General features: G+C 47.0%; 1 protein-coding gene across 3 annotated transcripts in view; it reads left to right on the top strand.

The window, feature by feature from the left end:
* The window catches only part of ABR (ABR activator of RhoGEF and GTPase), a 392053-nt gene that overhangs the window by 117870 nt on the left and 260845 nt on the right, over positions 1-13338 (top strand). The window lies entirely within an intron of this gene.

Here is a 13338-nt window from a genome sequence, read left to right as displayed (position 1 = left end):
GTTTTTCTCTTTCCAAAACATGGGTGAGGGATGCATCTGATATTTCCGTGCCTACAGGACACTACAGACTGTGATCCCGTCCTGGCTGCCATCATTGTCAGAATGGAGTATCGAAAAAGTAATGATTCTAGGGAGTCTGTCAGCACAATATAACTGTTCAAACAAAGCACATGCCTCAGCGCACTACTTGGCATGGCCGAATAGTTCAGTGCACCGTCCCATTTACTTGTTTTCAGTTTACGGTATAATTAAGGAAGAGGAATGGCGGAAATGCTTGTAATCTGAGAAGGTGGGAATGTACACGATACTGTTTGGGTACGCCACGGGAGCACCAAGTGCCTGTGCTTGGTTTGAACAGTCGTTTTGTGCTGACATTCATTAAGGGGTAGTCCAGGATTATAATGACATGGCTCCTGTCTTCCAAAAACTGTAACACAGGTTGTGTGGCATTACAAGTCGCCTCCATTGAAGTCAGTGTGGCCTGGCAACAAGTCACACACAGTTTACGGTCACGCGTGGCATTCTTTTTGCACAATATTCAATAAATAATAAGTATCCCAGTAATTATGGGCACTGTCGTGTATTCCGCGCATCAAAATTTACCAGTGCCGTGAAGTTGCTGCTACAGAAGATGGCAGATGGCATCAGCGCAGTGCGCACCTTGCATCCTACTCGGGGGAACTTGTCATTCACCTCCCACATAATTCCCATACTTATATAATGATAGGAGCACCGGAGCGAGCGGCAGCGCCCACTGTGCTCACCGCTGCGCTCATGAATATTACATGGACATATACCTGGCAATTAGCCTTTAGCTATCTCGTTTGGCCTTCATGGATATTACTGACCCACGTAACTATGTTTTCTCGCTCTTCGTTGACCCCTGAGCTGCCCCTTTTGGTCCCATGTTATTCCATGGAGATGATATTTCAGATTTTTGCTACCGAATACAAAGTTGTTTTTGTTTTTTCTCTCTGAAGAATTTGAGGTAAACTCAGGTCATGTTTCAGGATGCATCTCTCAAATGACTAATTGGCGGCTTTTTATTCAGTACGCTCTGCGTTTTGTAGCGGCGCAGTTACTTGTCTATGGGCCGATGACGTGACTTGGCGCTGAATTACTGCTGAAAATGGACATTCTACAGAGGAAACAGAAGAAAAGACAGCTATGTTTTCCTTCTGGCTCAGAAAGGGTTTGTGACCATGCTCTGTTGAGGTGGGAAGTAATAAGTTCATTGACGCTCTATAGACTAGGTAGGCAGCCATTGGATCTACAGGAAAGGTGATAAATTTATAATCACAAGGTGCGGGGGGTCTGACCCTTGTGACCCACTGGTCACAAGAACTGGTCTTTTCAGGTCACTCTTCAAAATATGCTCTCTTGGGTAGATGATGAATAACACCATTTCTGACTATTTTATGACCTCTATTCTGTGTATTTGACTAGTTTTCCCCTCTGCAAGCTATTTTTCTGTTTAGTCCTTTCTGATCTAATGGGAGTAAAATAGCTGCTACAATATCTCCCATATACAGCATAGTAAAACAGAGGGATCCCAGCACTGCTTTCTCTGTGTAGCACAGGAACACAAAATAAAGCAGCTTAGAGGATATTATACAGCAGTACTGAGCTGTGTGGCTGTGCATCCAGAACTGTACTGAGGTATAACAGTTGATTAAAGCTGCAGCACAAATCTGTGTGTGCCTCATGGTGTTGAGTGCTCCTCCATATAGTATAGTAAATAGGCTGTGTAACCTGACACCTCAGTGAGCTTAGCAGTCTGTCTTGCTTTGACCAAGAAGGAGTTGTTTTTTTTTTCTATAAACTTAAGCTCATCTGATGGCCGATGCAATGACAATCGGCAATAAAGAAACTTCACCTAAAATATCGTTTTCAGACTAAAACCATAACCTACTCCAAATGAGTCTCCTTCCTGTCTAACTTATTGTCCATGGCCAGTTGTCAGTCCATCGCAGCAGCAGCGCTGCTATGGATTAGTGTACAGCAAACTACATATTATATAGAATTCTGTCTCTCATCCTTCGAGTTTGAGAAACCCCAAAGTGTTGATATCTTGTATATTGTGCATCTTCGATGTCGGACATTGCTAGTGAATGAGCACCATGAACCTTATTACAAAGACCATCCCCAATGCCGCGACCAGACCACGCAACGCAGAAGTGACTTTCCATGTTTGAGGACTAGGCTGAATATAGTGTATGTTACTAATGGATTAATTGGGTTTCTTGAGATTTGTGGACATTTTTTATTTTTTTTTTTGTTAAAAAGATTACTGATCACCTAAGTTGAGTTTTAGTGTATGTGGAACACTGAACAGACCCGGCTCGGTCCATACACACAAATTGTAGCATCGGGATTCTCATGGTCACATCGGGCATTATTTTTTCCACTTTTGATCTTGGTTCTGGTGTTTTTTTGTAAGACTTGGCGTTTAATGTGCTCAGCATTCCTGACTTAAGCAATTACTTAGTCTGCGTATTAGTCTGTAAAAACTGAAGAATTGTACGCTGTAGTGTAAATGCGGTAATTTAGCCGGGTACAGACATTACTTCTCCCCCGTGGAGCACAATAGAACAATGGCTCGTCTGTACAGACAGAATCTGCTGAGCAAATCTTATGCATAAATGGGCTATGAAAAATTGATTAAGCCATACACTGGGCCGGCGATTACCAGGAGGGGTCTGCTCTACCGTTAAAGGGGCAATCACAGAATCCAGATCACTTTATTTATGAAATTACAGCGTTGCCGAAACGCCCAAAGGCCAGGCCTCCATAATGTTATCACGGGAAACCAAAGGAATACATTGTGCTGATAGTGAGAAGACTGGATTCCTCCAAATATTGATGACTCCTAGAAGCCAATGTCCCTCGGTCAGTGATGAAACGAAGCTGGAGTTGGATATTAAATGAACATTATGATATAGAGATGGCGTTCATTCCTTGTCTTCTGCTATTATTTGTTGGGTAGACTTTAAATGCTTTGTTCACCTTCACACAGCATTTTTTGTATTGTTCATGCGCTCACTAAACAAAGTTAAGAAACTTTCTCAATAGTCTTCATTGAAAATTTCATGTTTTTGCTGTTTGCCGTCCCAGCAAAGTGATATGGGATTTCGCACTAAACTTCATCAGTATGCACAAGAGACAAATGTAGCATGACAAAAAATGCAACAAAAACTATGCAAAACCTCCTTTTTTTTGCAGAAAGTTTCTTAGTAGGTTTTGCCCGTGGGAAAAAAATACAACCAAAAACGCAATGTGTGAACATAGCCTTAGGGTGAAGTGGTTAGATGGGAAAATATCTAAAGTTTTATGAAGAACAGAGAAATCAGGCTATATAGACAAGCAAGGGAAAGCCAATGGAGAGGAGATAAGTACAGTATTGGAACTCTGCTGGTACATGCGATGACAGCAGCATCCTGGGCACACAGAGGTCATATCCAGCCTATATTACTGGGAAGGACACTCCAACAAGAGAAAAATCTGAAACTTGGCTCAGGTTACAAGCTGCATATTGGTGGACCCTAAAATGAATGAAAGGATGAAGACGGCGCTATTTTATCTAAAAGTAACCACTGACAAGTGGAAATTATTTTTTCCATATCCAGAGTATCTACTGCCTTATACACTTGCAGGGTGACCCGAGAACAACTTTGACTGTCTGTGTGGAAGAGTTGTAAAAACAGATTCAGTACATTACCTACTGGTAGGGTACACAAACTCTTGCACATGACAATGCAGTAGTTTTTGTGGGTTGCTTGCAGTGAACAAAGTCATTTTTTCTGTATCAATGTGGTTTATATTTATGATACATTTCTGCTTATTGAATTATTTCATTTTAAAGGGAACCTGTCACCTGTTTTGGCTGCTATAAGATGCGGCCACTGCCTTTCGGGGCTTATCTACAGCATTCTATAATGCTGTAGATAAGTCCCCTGGTCCGACCTGAAAGATAAGAAAAATACGTTGTATTACACTCACCCCAGGGTCCGGTCCAATGGGTGTCGCAGATGCGGGTCCGGCGCCTCCCATCTTCTTGCGATGCCGTCCTCCTGCTTGCTTCATCGCTCCCCGGCATCGTGCTCCTACGCAGGCGTTCTTCTCTGACCTGTTGAGGGCAGAGTAAAATACTTCAGTGCGCAGGCACTGGGCCTCTCTGACCTTTCCCGCCTTCTGCACTGGAGTACTTTGCTCTGCCCTCAACAGGACAGAGAACTACACCTGCGATGGAGCCCGATGCCGGGGAGCGATGATGCAAGCAGGAGGGCGGTGTCTGGAGCGACGATGCAAGCAGGAGGGCGGTGTCGGGAGCGACGATGCAAGCAGGAGGGCGGTGTCGGGAGCGACGATGCAAGCAGGAGGGCGGTGTCGGGAGCGACGATGCAAGCAGGAGGGCGGTGTCGGGAGCGACGATGCAAGCAGGAGGGCGGTGTCGGGAGCGACGATGCAAGCAGGAGGGCGGTGTCGGGAGCGACGATGCAAGCAGGAGGGCGGTGTCGGGAGCGACGATGCAAGCAGGAGGGCGGTGTCGGGAGCGACGATGCAAGCAGGAGGGCGGTGTCGGGAGCGACGATGCAAGCAGGAGGGCGGTGTCGGGAGCGACGATGCAAGCAGGAGGGCGGTGTCGGGAGCGACGATGCAAGCAGGAGGGCGGTGTCGGGAGCGACGATGCAAGCAGGAGGGCGGTGTCGGGAGCGACGATGCAAGCAGGAGGGCGGTGTCGGGAGCGACGATGCAAGCAGGAGGGCGGTGTCGGGAGCGACGATGCAAGCAGGAGGGCGGTGTCGGGAGCGACGATGCAAGCAGGAGGGCGGTGTCGGGAGCGACGATGCAAGCAGGAGGGCGGTGTCGGGAGCGACTATGCAAGCAGGAGGGCGGTGTCGGGAGCGACGATGCAAGCAGGAGGGCGGTGTCGCAAGAAGATGGGAGGTGCCGGACCTGCGACACCCATCAGACCGGACTGCTCCCTGGGTGAGTATAATTTATTTTTCTTATCTTTCAGGTTGGATCGGGGGCTTATCTACATTATACAATGCTGTATATCAGCCCTGAAAGGCAGTGGCCGCATCTTATAGCAGCCAAAACAGATGACAGGTTCCCTTTAAGGCCACAGATGAGCTAGAAAGGTTCATAGGATCCTGGCCTGGTGGCCATGTTGGTGGTCTGAGCCTGCCGGACCACAGCCCTGTAAGCCTCATTCTCATCCCCGTCACCTCTTCTCATTAGTAGATGTTCGCATTGTCGTGTGCATTGTGCCACAATGTAATGATGACTCGCTGGATTTACTAATCAGAAGCTGCACCAGGGACGCCCGCAGATAGTATGTGGGTCACAGGGCTCTGGTCCACTGACCACAGCACTACATTGACATGGCTGCAGGACCATGGTCCGGTGGTGAAACTTTTTGCTAATCTTTAAAGAGGTATTCCAATCTCCAAGATCTATCCCAATATGTAGTAGGTGTAACAATAATAGTATTAGCAAATGCCTCTAATTAGAAATGTAGTATAGTTCTTCTGATTCGCTATGTCGCTTCCCCCATACGCAGGGCATTGCAGAACCTTAGGTATCCATGGTTACGACCACTAACGGCTAACTGTCACTTTGAGTAGTTGTAGCCATGGATACCTAAGCTGCTGCTGCAATGCCCTGCCCAATGGGGTAAGTGACATAGCGAATCAGAAGAACTCTTCTACATTTCTAATTGGAGGTATTTGTTAATAATATCATTGCACCTACTACATATTGGGACAGGATCTTGGAGATGAGAATAGCCCTTTCATGCGTTTTTTCCACCAAAATTATAACAGTAATGGTGCTTTCTTATGACTGGTTTATTGCTATCAGATTCATTAGTAGCAAACAGTCTATTACAGGGGCATCTCCGGCAAGTGTCAGTCACTCTCATTGTTTACTAGGAACAGCAGCTCCATCCTTCTCTAATGTCTGTGCCTGGTACTGCAACTTATTGTCACTCTGCCCCATTCAGGCCTGATCTGCAATATGTTCTAGGGCTAAGGAAGGAGATGTGGCACTTGCCGGGGTGGCCTTTTCAATCAGCTAGTCAGGGCGGTTGTTGAGCGTCGGACCCCGAATGATCCGATAGTGATTTTTCTATCCTAAGGACAGACCATCAATATTTTAATTCCGTAAAACCCTTTATAAGTGTGGCCTCTGCAGAGGATTTATCTTCCATTAGACGAGCATGGTTCTAGATTTATACAACTTCGGTCCTTTTTCCTGCACTTTTATTACATTGTAATACCTGAATCTTTGTCTTATTTGGTTAATCTATGTGTATCTGCTGCAGAACCTTTTGTACTCGTGAGATTCTGCTGCGGATTGAGCGGCCTGGCCAGTCACTATTCCGTCTATCCTTCCTGGACAGTAATTACTACAAAGCCACAAGTAGTTCGATGGTAGCCGGCAGCTGGTCCTCGGCAATCTGCTGATGCAGATCAGTTTGCAGGTTGAAAGCTCTGCAGCAGTGAGAATGGCTGTAATTTCTTGCCAAGTTCCTAATGTTCCGGGCCCCCCTGCGGTGCGAGTGTTGAAGGAGCGCTGCAGGCAGGTCAGGCTCGGGAAGCCAAGTGGGTACTGTTTGTACCAGAAGTCTCCACACAGGGTTTTATTGCTGGCTAAGCATCTTTTTCTCCCTTTAGTAGCGGTGTGGTTATGGGATTATGTTAGTGAGATCCTCCGGTACGAACACATCTTCTCGTGGATGACAGCGGCATCTGCGCTGTTTACAATCCTATATTCCCTGATGAGGAGCGATCTGGAAGAGCTTGTTGCCATGGTGACAGAAGCCCGGCTATAATGATGGAGTCCAGATATGCTAAGCGGTGGCTCGGGCGCAGCTTTCTGATTCATTTAGGCCTTTGATGTGTTATTAGACAATCAGCAGACTGATGTTATGCTGAGACGCAGCGTGACGGTATTTCTGGCCTGCAGATTGAATCTCCTCCTTATCACTGCTATACAAAGAGTGTTCTTACAGCGGGTGCTGGAGCAGAGCTGTGTTTGCCAGAGCACCATATATATATTGTATCTCGTCCGTTTTTATTGGACCCACTTCAATTATTAACATAGGAAACTGCGTTTGGCCTTTTTATAATATTTTAAATGTGTAAAAACTGCTTTAAGACTTGGCGTAACGTTATAGAGACTGGGCGTGGCCTTGTGGTGACTGGGCGCGGGCCTTGTGGCGACTGGGCGCGGGCCTTGTGGCGACTGGGCGCGGGCCTTGCGGCGACTGGGCGCGGGCCTTGCGGCGACTGGGCGCGGGCCTTGCGGCGACTGGGCGCGGGCCTTGCGGCGACTGGGCGCGGGCCTTGCGGCGACTGGGCGCGGGCCTTGCGGCGACTGGGCGCGGTCCTTGCGGCGACTGGGCGCGGGCCTTGCGGCGACTGGGCGCGGGCCTTGCGGCGACTGGGCGCGGGCCTTGCGGCGACTGGGCGCGGGCCTTGCGGCGACTGGGCGCGGGCCTTGTGGAGGACTGGGCGCGGGCCTTGTGGAGGACTGGGCGCGGGCCTTGTGGAGGACTGGGCGCGGGCCTTGTGGAGACTGGGCGCGGGCCTTGCGGCGACTGGGCGCGGGCCTTGTGGAGACTGGGCGCGGGCCTTGCGGCGACTGGGCGCGGTCCTTGCGGCGTCTGGGCGCGGGCCTTGCGGCGACTGGGCACAACACTGTGAACCTGCTACCAAGTCTTTAATAGTGATCAGCGAGCATCAGCAGTAGAATAAAAGTCACATATATCAGTCATATGTCTCTCCTTTTTGAAAGTGGCAAAAGAAGGCCTTCAGTCTCCAGCGTTTTCTTGTCCTCCCCTCTTCTTCCCTCTCTTGGGGGCAGAAGAATGTAGAATGTGGAGCTGATAAAAGGTCAGGCAGAGTCTTCAGTGTGCCATTTTGGCATTTCATTTTTAGTAATCCCTGTACTAGGACGGCCTTAGGAGAGCGGATCAGTTGACTTTAACACAAGACGACAGTTCTTGGTTTTGGTTTTTACTTGAGTCTTTCTTCAATGCGGCATCTCTGCAGTAGAATTTCAGATAATTAAACTGTACAGCTGCAGACCCATAAGAGACCTTTATACAATATTACTGTGACCATGACAAGTGCCGGGTATGTGTGAAACAGCCATCTTTCTAAAATTGATTGTACTAATGCATGTCGGCAAGGCCACATTCACACGTCTGTAGTCAACAGGTTTTTGCTATGTATTTAGGTGCTGAGACACGTGTCAGATGTGCCACTTATTAGGCTGTGTGCTGTTTCCATATGGTGAATGTTTTATCACAGCGGTTCTCAACCTGTGGGTCGCAACCCCGGCGGGGGTCGAACGACCAAAACACAGGGGTCGCCTAAAGCCATCGGAAAATACATATTTCCAATAGCTTTAGCCGCTGAGAAGTCGTGCTACCATCTGCAGCAGTGCTACTCAGCTAGAACGCACGCCGTTATGGATGCGCGTTCCAAACTGCCTGCACAGACATGATTGCATCATCCGTCCGGGGCCTAAGGGGCGGGGGAACGCTCCACAGTCCATAGCAGCGCATTACGTGTGTCCGGCGCTTGCTGACGTCATCAGTGGGCGGACGCAGCCAGCAAGCGCCGGAGGACAGAAGCCTAGGAGGCGGAGAGGCAAGACAACCTGTGAGACAGCCTGCTGGTGTAAAAAAGGTTAATAATGTAAAAATTACAGTTTTAAAGTAGCCACCAAAATTATTTTTTGGTTTGGGGTCACCGACACATGAGGAACTGTATTGCGGGGTCACGGCATTAGAAAGGTTGAGAACCACTGTTTTATCATCAAGATAGTGAATAAACCTGAGCCCTGGTTCGACCATACCCCTCCTCTGATTAGCAGCTCCCTGTCAAGTGTCAACAGACAATGTACATGGAGAGCTGTGGTGTGGGCAGGGGGCAGCTTTCTGAGCTCTGCTTCATCTAAAAACTCTGTTACAATTGTGGTACCTAGTAAACGAAGTGATGCATCCTTGGATTCAGGGTCTCATTTTCCTACAGTATGCTGCACTCAGATGAAGTAGCTAAAATCTGGTGACTGAATCCTTTTAAACATTTACTTGGAAAAAAAAATGGTACTGGTGTCATCTGTGTTTTGGATCAGTGCATGATCTGTGTCTGTTTTTACCATCAGTCATCAGTGCTTATCACAGATGCATAAAGTAATAAATGGGTCAATACAAAAAATTACAAATCTTCTTTTATCCTTTGCAGCGTTAAATACGGTCCGCACACGGTTTGTAAACTGATGCCGTCCCTGTGCTTTACTTGTTTTTCACGGACCCATAGACTTATATTGGCCCATTTCATCTGTGACAATGGAAAAAACAGATGTGAATAGCATCAGAGATGATACAGTGTGTTATCAATGGTTTTCTGGGAAAAGAATCAATATAACTTGTAATTTACCTGTGTGTAGTCCTGCCCGTTCTGTGTTGTGGAGTCCAGTGGGCGGTCCTACTCACTGACCTACAGCTCCTCCTCTTGCTTTCTCCTACAAGGAAGTCAGTCCATTGTTGATTAGGACCGCCTACTGGACTCCAAAACTCAAATTGAGCACAATTTTCCTTTCAATATAGTTTTGTGGGAAAAGATCATAGAGCTTATGTCCTCCTGCTCTGCAGGCTTGGCTGACATTTGTGTAATGTGTATGGCCACGTCCTCCTATTTCTGCATAGTGCAGCTGTTCCTGCTTTTCTGCACCTTTTCTGTAAACCCTAAATTTATATTACAATCACCCGTTCTACCATCGTTCTCTCTCGTGAAGGCAATGGGAGGGCCAATGTTTTAGATAGCTATCCTGTCCGGGGTGCACTACTGTGGTTAATATGCCAACCTCTCTGTGTATCTTCCGCATGCATGATGCAGTTTTACAATGCAGCTCAATGCAATTAGCATCCAGCATCCTCCTCCACCGAGATCGGGAAGAGATTTTTACTCTGATTGAATTAACTCTTTAAATGCAGGCATCCCAGTCTGATTTAAGTAGGGCGGCATGATATGTAGTCGATACATACTCATCACATACCTAGATAGAGCCTTCTCTGGCATCTGTTATCGAGCGGTGCCATGATGATGATTATTGTATGTGGGCTTTGTGGAATGATGACTCGGTGCCCGGGGTGACACATGTCATGACTTGACGGCCGACGTTTAACACCAGTTCTCCTAATTCGATGTCACATGATTGCTAATGTGGATTGTCAAGAAAAATCACATTTCAATTTTTCCATGGAAAAAAAAAAAATATAGATCAGCTTCAATAATGCCATGAAATTATAGGGGATTGACCTACAGAGCTGATATCTGTATGTAGACATTGCTGAAGCAGGCTGCCACTTTTCTGGAGTTCGACCATATTACACAACATGACATCCATATCCCCCGGAGGTCTGATCTCTGGAGTATACAGATGTGTTTAGCGGCCATGCTTGGCTCAGTTGATTGCGTTTTGTCAGACACCTCCATAGATAACTGGACACCACATGACATGTATATTGATTTCTGTAGCCTCTGGATTGACTGCAGACGTCGCTTCTGGACACAGTTAATTTTTTCTGGTGTGTTACACCAGCGTGGTTTTCCCCAGATGCCCATTTGTGTGTCCGTTCTTTGTGAACTGATGTATCGGGCAACCAAAACTTCTGACTGTAAATTCTTATTCCATCAAATCATCAGTAACAGGTGGCATTACGAATGGAGTCATGGGTACGTTGGGATCCCGCTGCAGTACTCCTTAACTTTATACCAACGAGCCTCCGCTCTCCCCGTCACTGAAGACGGCCATACAAATTAGACTAAAGTTCCTGAAAATCGAGGCTTTTCAAATATTATGCTCTCCATTGAGCAGTCCACCAGGGGCTTCTGTGTAATTGAAATATTATTTAGATGTGTCCCCAGACTTATCCCTGCATGTTAATTAGGCAAATGGAGTCTAAAATATAACATTTTGGGAACGGCAGCTTGAATCAGCAATGAGATGGGGTATATCTAAGGCTCCCATATACATTAGGTAAGTTGTCCGAACCCGCTGGTTGCAGGGGATCATCCTATTAATGTGTATGGGAACCTCATGACTATCCCCCGATGGCTGAACGTTCATGTTTTGAGGGCGATAATTCGGCCAGCAGATATCTGATGTATAGGGCCAGCTTTAGACTACGTGAGACCTGCAGAATTTTGCCCAAACTGAACCGAGCTAAAAAGTATCCAGGGAGTAAGATCTGATGCTAATAAATATTGGAAAGTCTCCTGCAGTTTGTGATGTACACTCACTAGCCACTTTATTAGGTACACCATGCTAGTAAGGGGTTGGACCCCCTTTTGCCTTCAGAACTGCCTCAATTCTTCGTGGCAGATATTCAACAAGGTGCTGGAAGCATTCCTCAGAGATTTTGGACCATATTGACATGATGGCATCACACAGTTGGCGCAGATTTGTCGGCTGCACATCCCTGATGCGAATCTCCCGTTCCACCACATCCCAAAGATGCTCTATTGGATTGAGATCTGGTGACTGAGGAGGCCATTTGAGTACAGTAAACTCATTGTCATGTTCAAGAAACCAATCTGAGATGATTCGAGCTTTATGACATGGCGCATTATCCTGCTGAAAGTAGCCATCAGATGTTGGGTACATTGTGGTCATAAAGGGATGGACATGGTCAGCAACAATACTCAGGTAGGCTGTGGCGTTGCAACGATGCTCAATTGGTACCAAGGGGCCCAAAGAGTGCCCAGAAAAAATTCCCCACACCATGACACCACCACCACCAGCCTGAACCGTTGATACAAGGCAGGATGGATCCATGCTTTCATGTTGTTTACGCCAAATTCTGACCCTACCATCCGAATGTCGCAGCAGAAATCGAGACTCATCAGACCAGGCAAGGTTTTTCCAATCTTCTACTGTCCAATTTCGATGAGCTTGTGCAAATTGTAGCCTCAGTTTCCTGTTCTTAGCTGAGAGGAGTGGTACCCAGTGTGGTCTTCTGCTGCTGTAGCCCATCTGCCTCAAAGTTCGACGCACTGTGCGTTCAGAGATGCTCTTCTGCCTACCTTGGTTGTAACGGGTGGCAATTTGAGTCACTGTTGCCTTTCTATCAGCTCGAACCAGTCTGCCCATTCTCCTCTGACCTCTGGCATCAACAAGGCATTTCCGGCCACAGAACTGCCGCTCACTGGATTTTTTTTCTTTTTCGGACCATTCTCTGTAAACCCTAGAGATGGTTGTGCGTGAAAATCCCAGTAGATCAGCAGTTTCTGAAATACTCAGACCAGCCCTTCTGGCACCAACAATCATGCCACGTTCAAAGGCACTCAAATCACCTTTCTTCCCCATACTGATGCTCGGTTTGAACTGCAGGAGATTGTCTTGACCATGTCTACATGCCTAAATGCACTGAGTTGCCGCCATGTGATTGGCTGATTAGAAATTAAGTCTTAACACACAGTTGGACAGGTGTACCTAATAAAGTGGCCAGTGAGTGTATATGTAGTTGTTGAGCTTCTAACTGGACAGACAGAATGGAGGCCAACAGAAATCCGAAGCGACATTTCTGTAAAAATGGTGGAACACAATAACGTTGGATACAGATACTGGTGTGAGTATATTATGTGTATTCATTGCTTAAAAGGAATCTGCCATCAGTTTTTTGCTACCTCAACTGAGAGCAGCATGATGTAGGAAAAGAGACCCAGATTCCAGCGATGAATCACTTAGTTTGCTTTGTGCAGCATTTGAGATATAATCTGAGTTTTTAGATGTAGCCGAGCTCAGAAAGCTGCTCCCGCCCACACCACAGCTCTGTGTACTTTGCTTATAGACAGTGAGCTGCTTATCAAAGGAGGGGGTGTGGCCGAACCAGGTCTCATGTGCATTGTAGTCCTGTAGTTATAATCTGGTGATAAAATATTGTATGGAAACAGCACACAACCTAATAAGTGACACAGCCCTAAAATCCGTTTCTCAGCCCCCACCTCATGTTGTCGTCAGATTACATAGCACAAACCTGCTGATGGAATCCCTTTTAACCCCATTTTGTCTGTCCTGTGATATTGATGGCCCCCTATAAGTAGCCGTGGTTTGTGATGTCGCCAGTACAGTTTGTGTCCTGTTTTTGGTTGTTTCTGGACCGATGTCTCCCAGTCAGTAGGACTTGATCTTTTCTTCCACAGGTAGTTAGCTGTGGGCTGGTTTCCCTGTAATCCCAGGAGCTGACCATCATCCCAGTCCTGTAAGGACCAAGGAGAGCGCCGAGCACTGGTGCCTTGTAGAGTGAAGCCTGATGAT

Source organism: Dendrobates tinctorius, unplaced genomic scaffold (genome assembly GCF_039654945.1).
Source record: "Dendrobates tinctorius isolate UK_male_01 unplaced genomic scaffold, ASM3965494v1 ptg000016l, whole genome shotgun sequence".
NCBI lineage: Eukaryota > Metazoa > Chordata > Amphibia > Anura > Dendrobatidae > Dendrobates > Dendrobates tinctorius.
The sequence above is the reverse complement of the archived record's forward strand: the minus strand, read 5'-3'. Positions and strand labels throughout refer to the sequence as shown.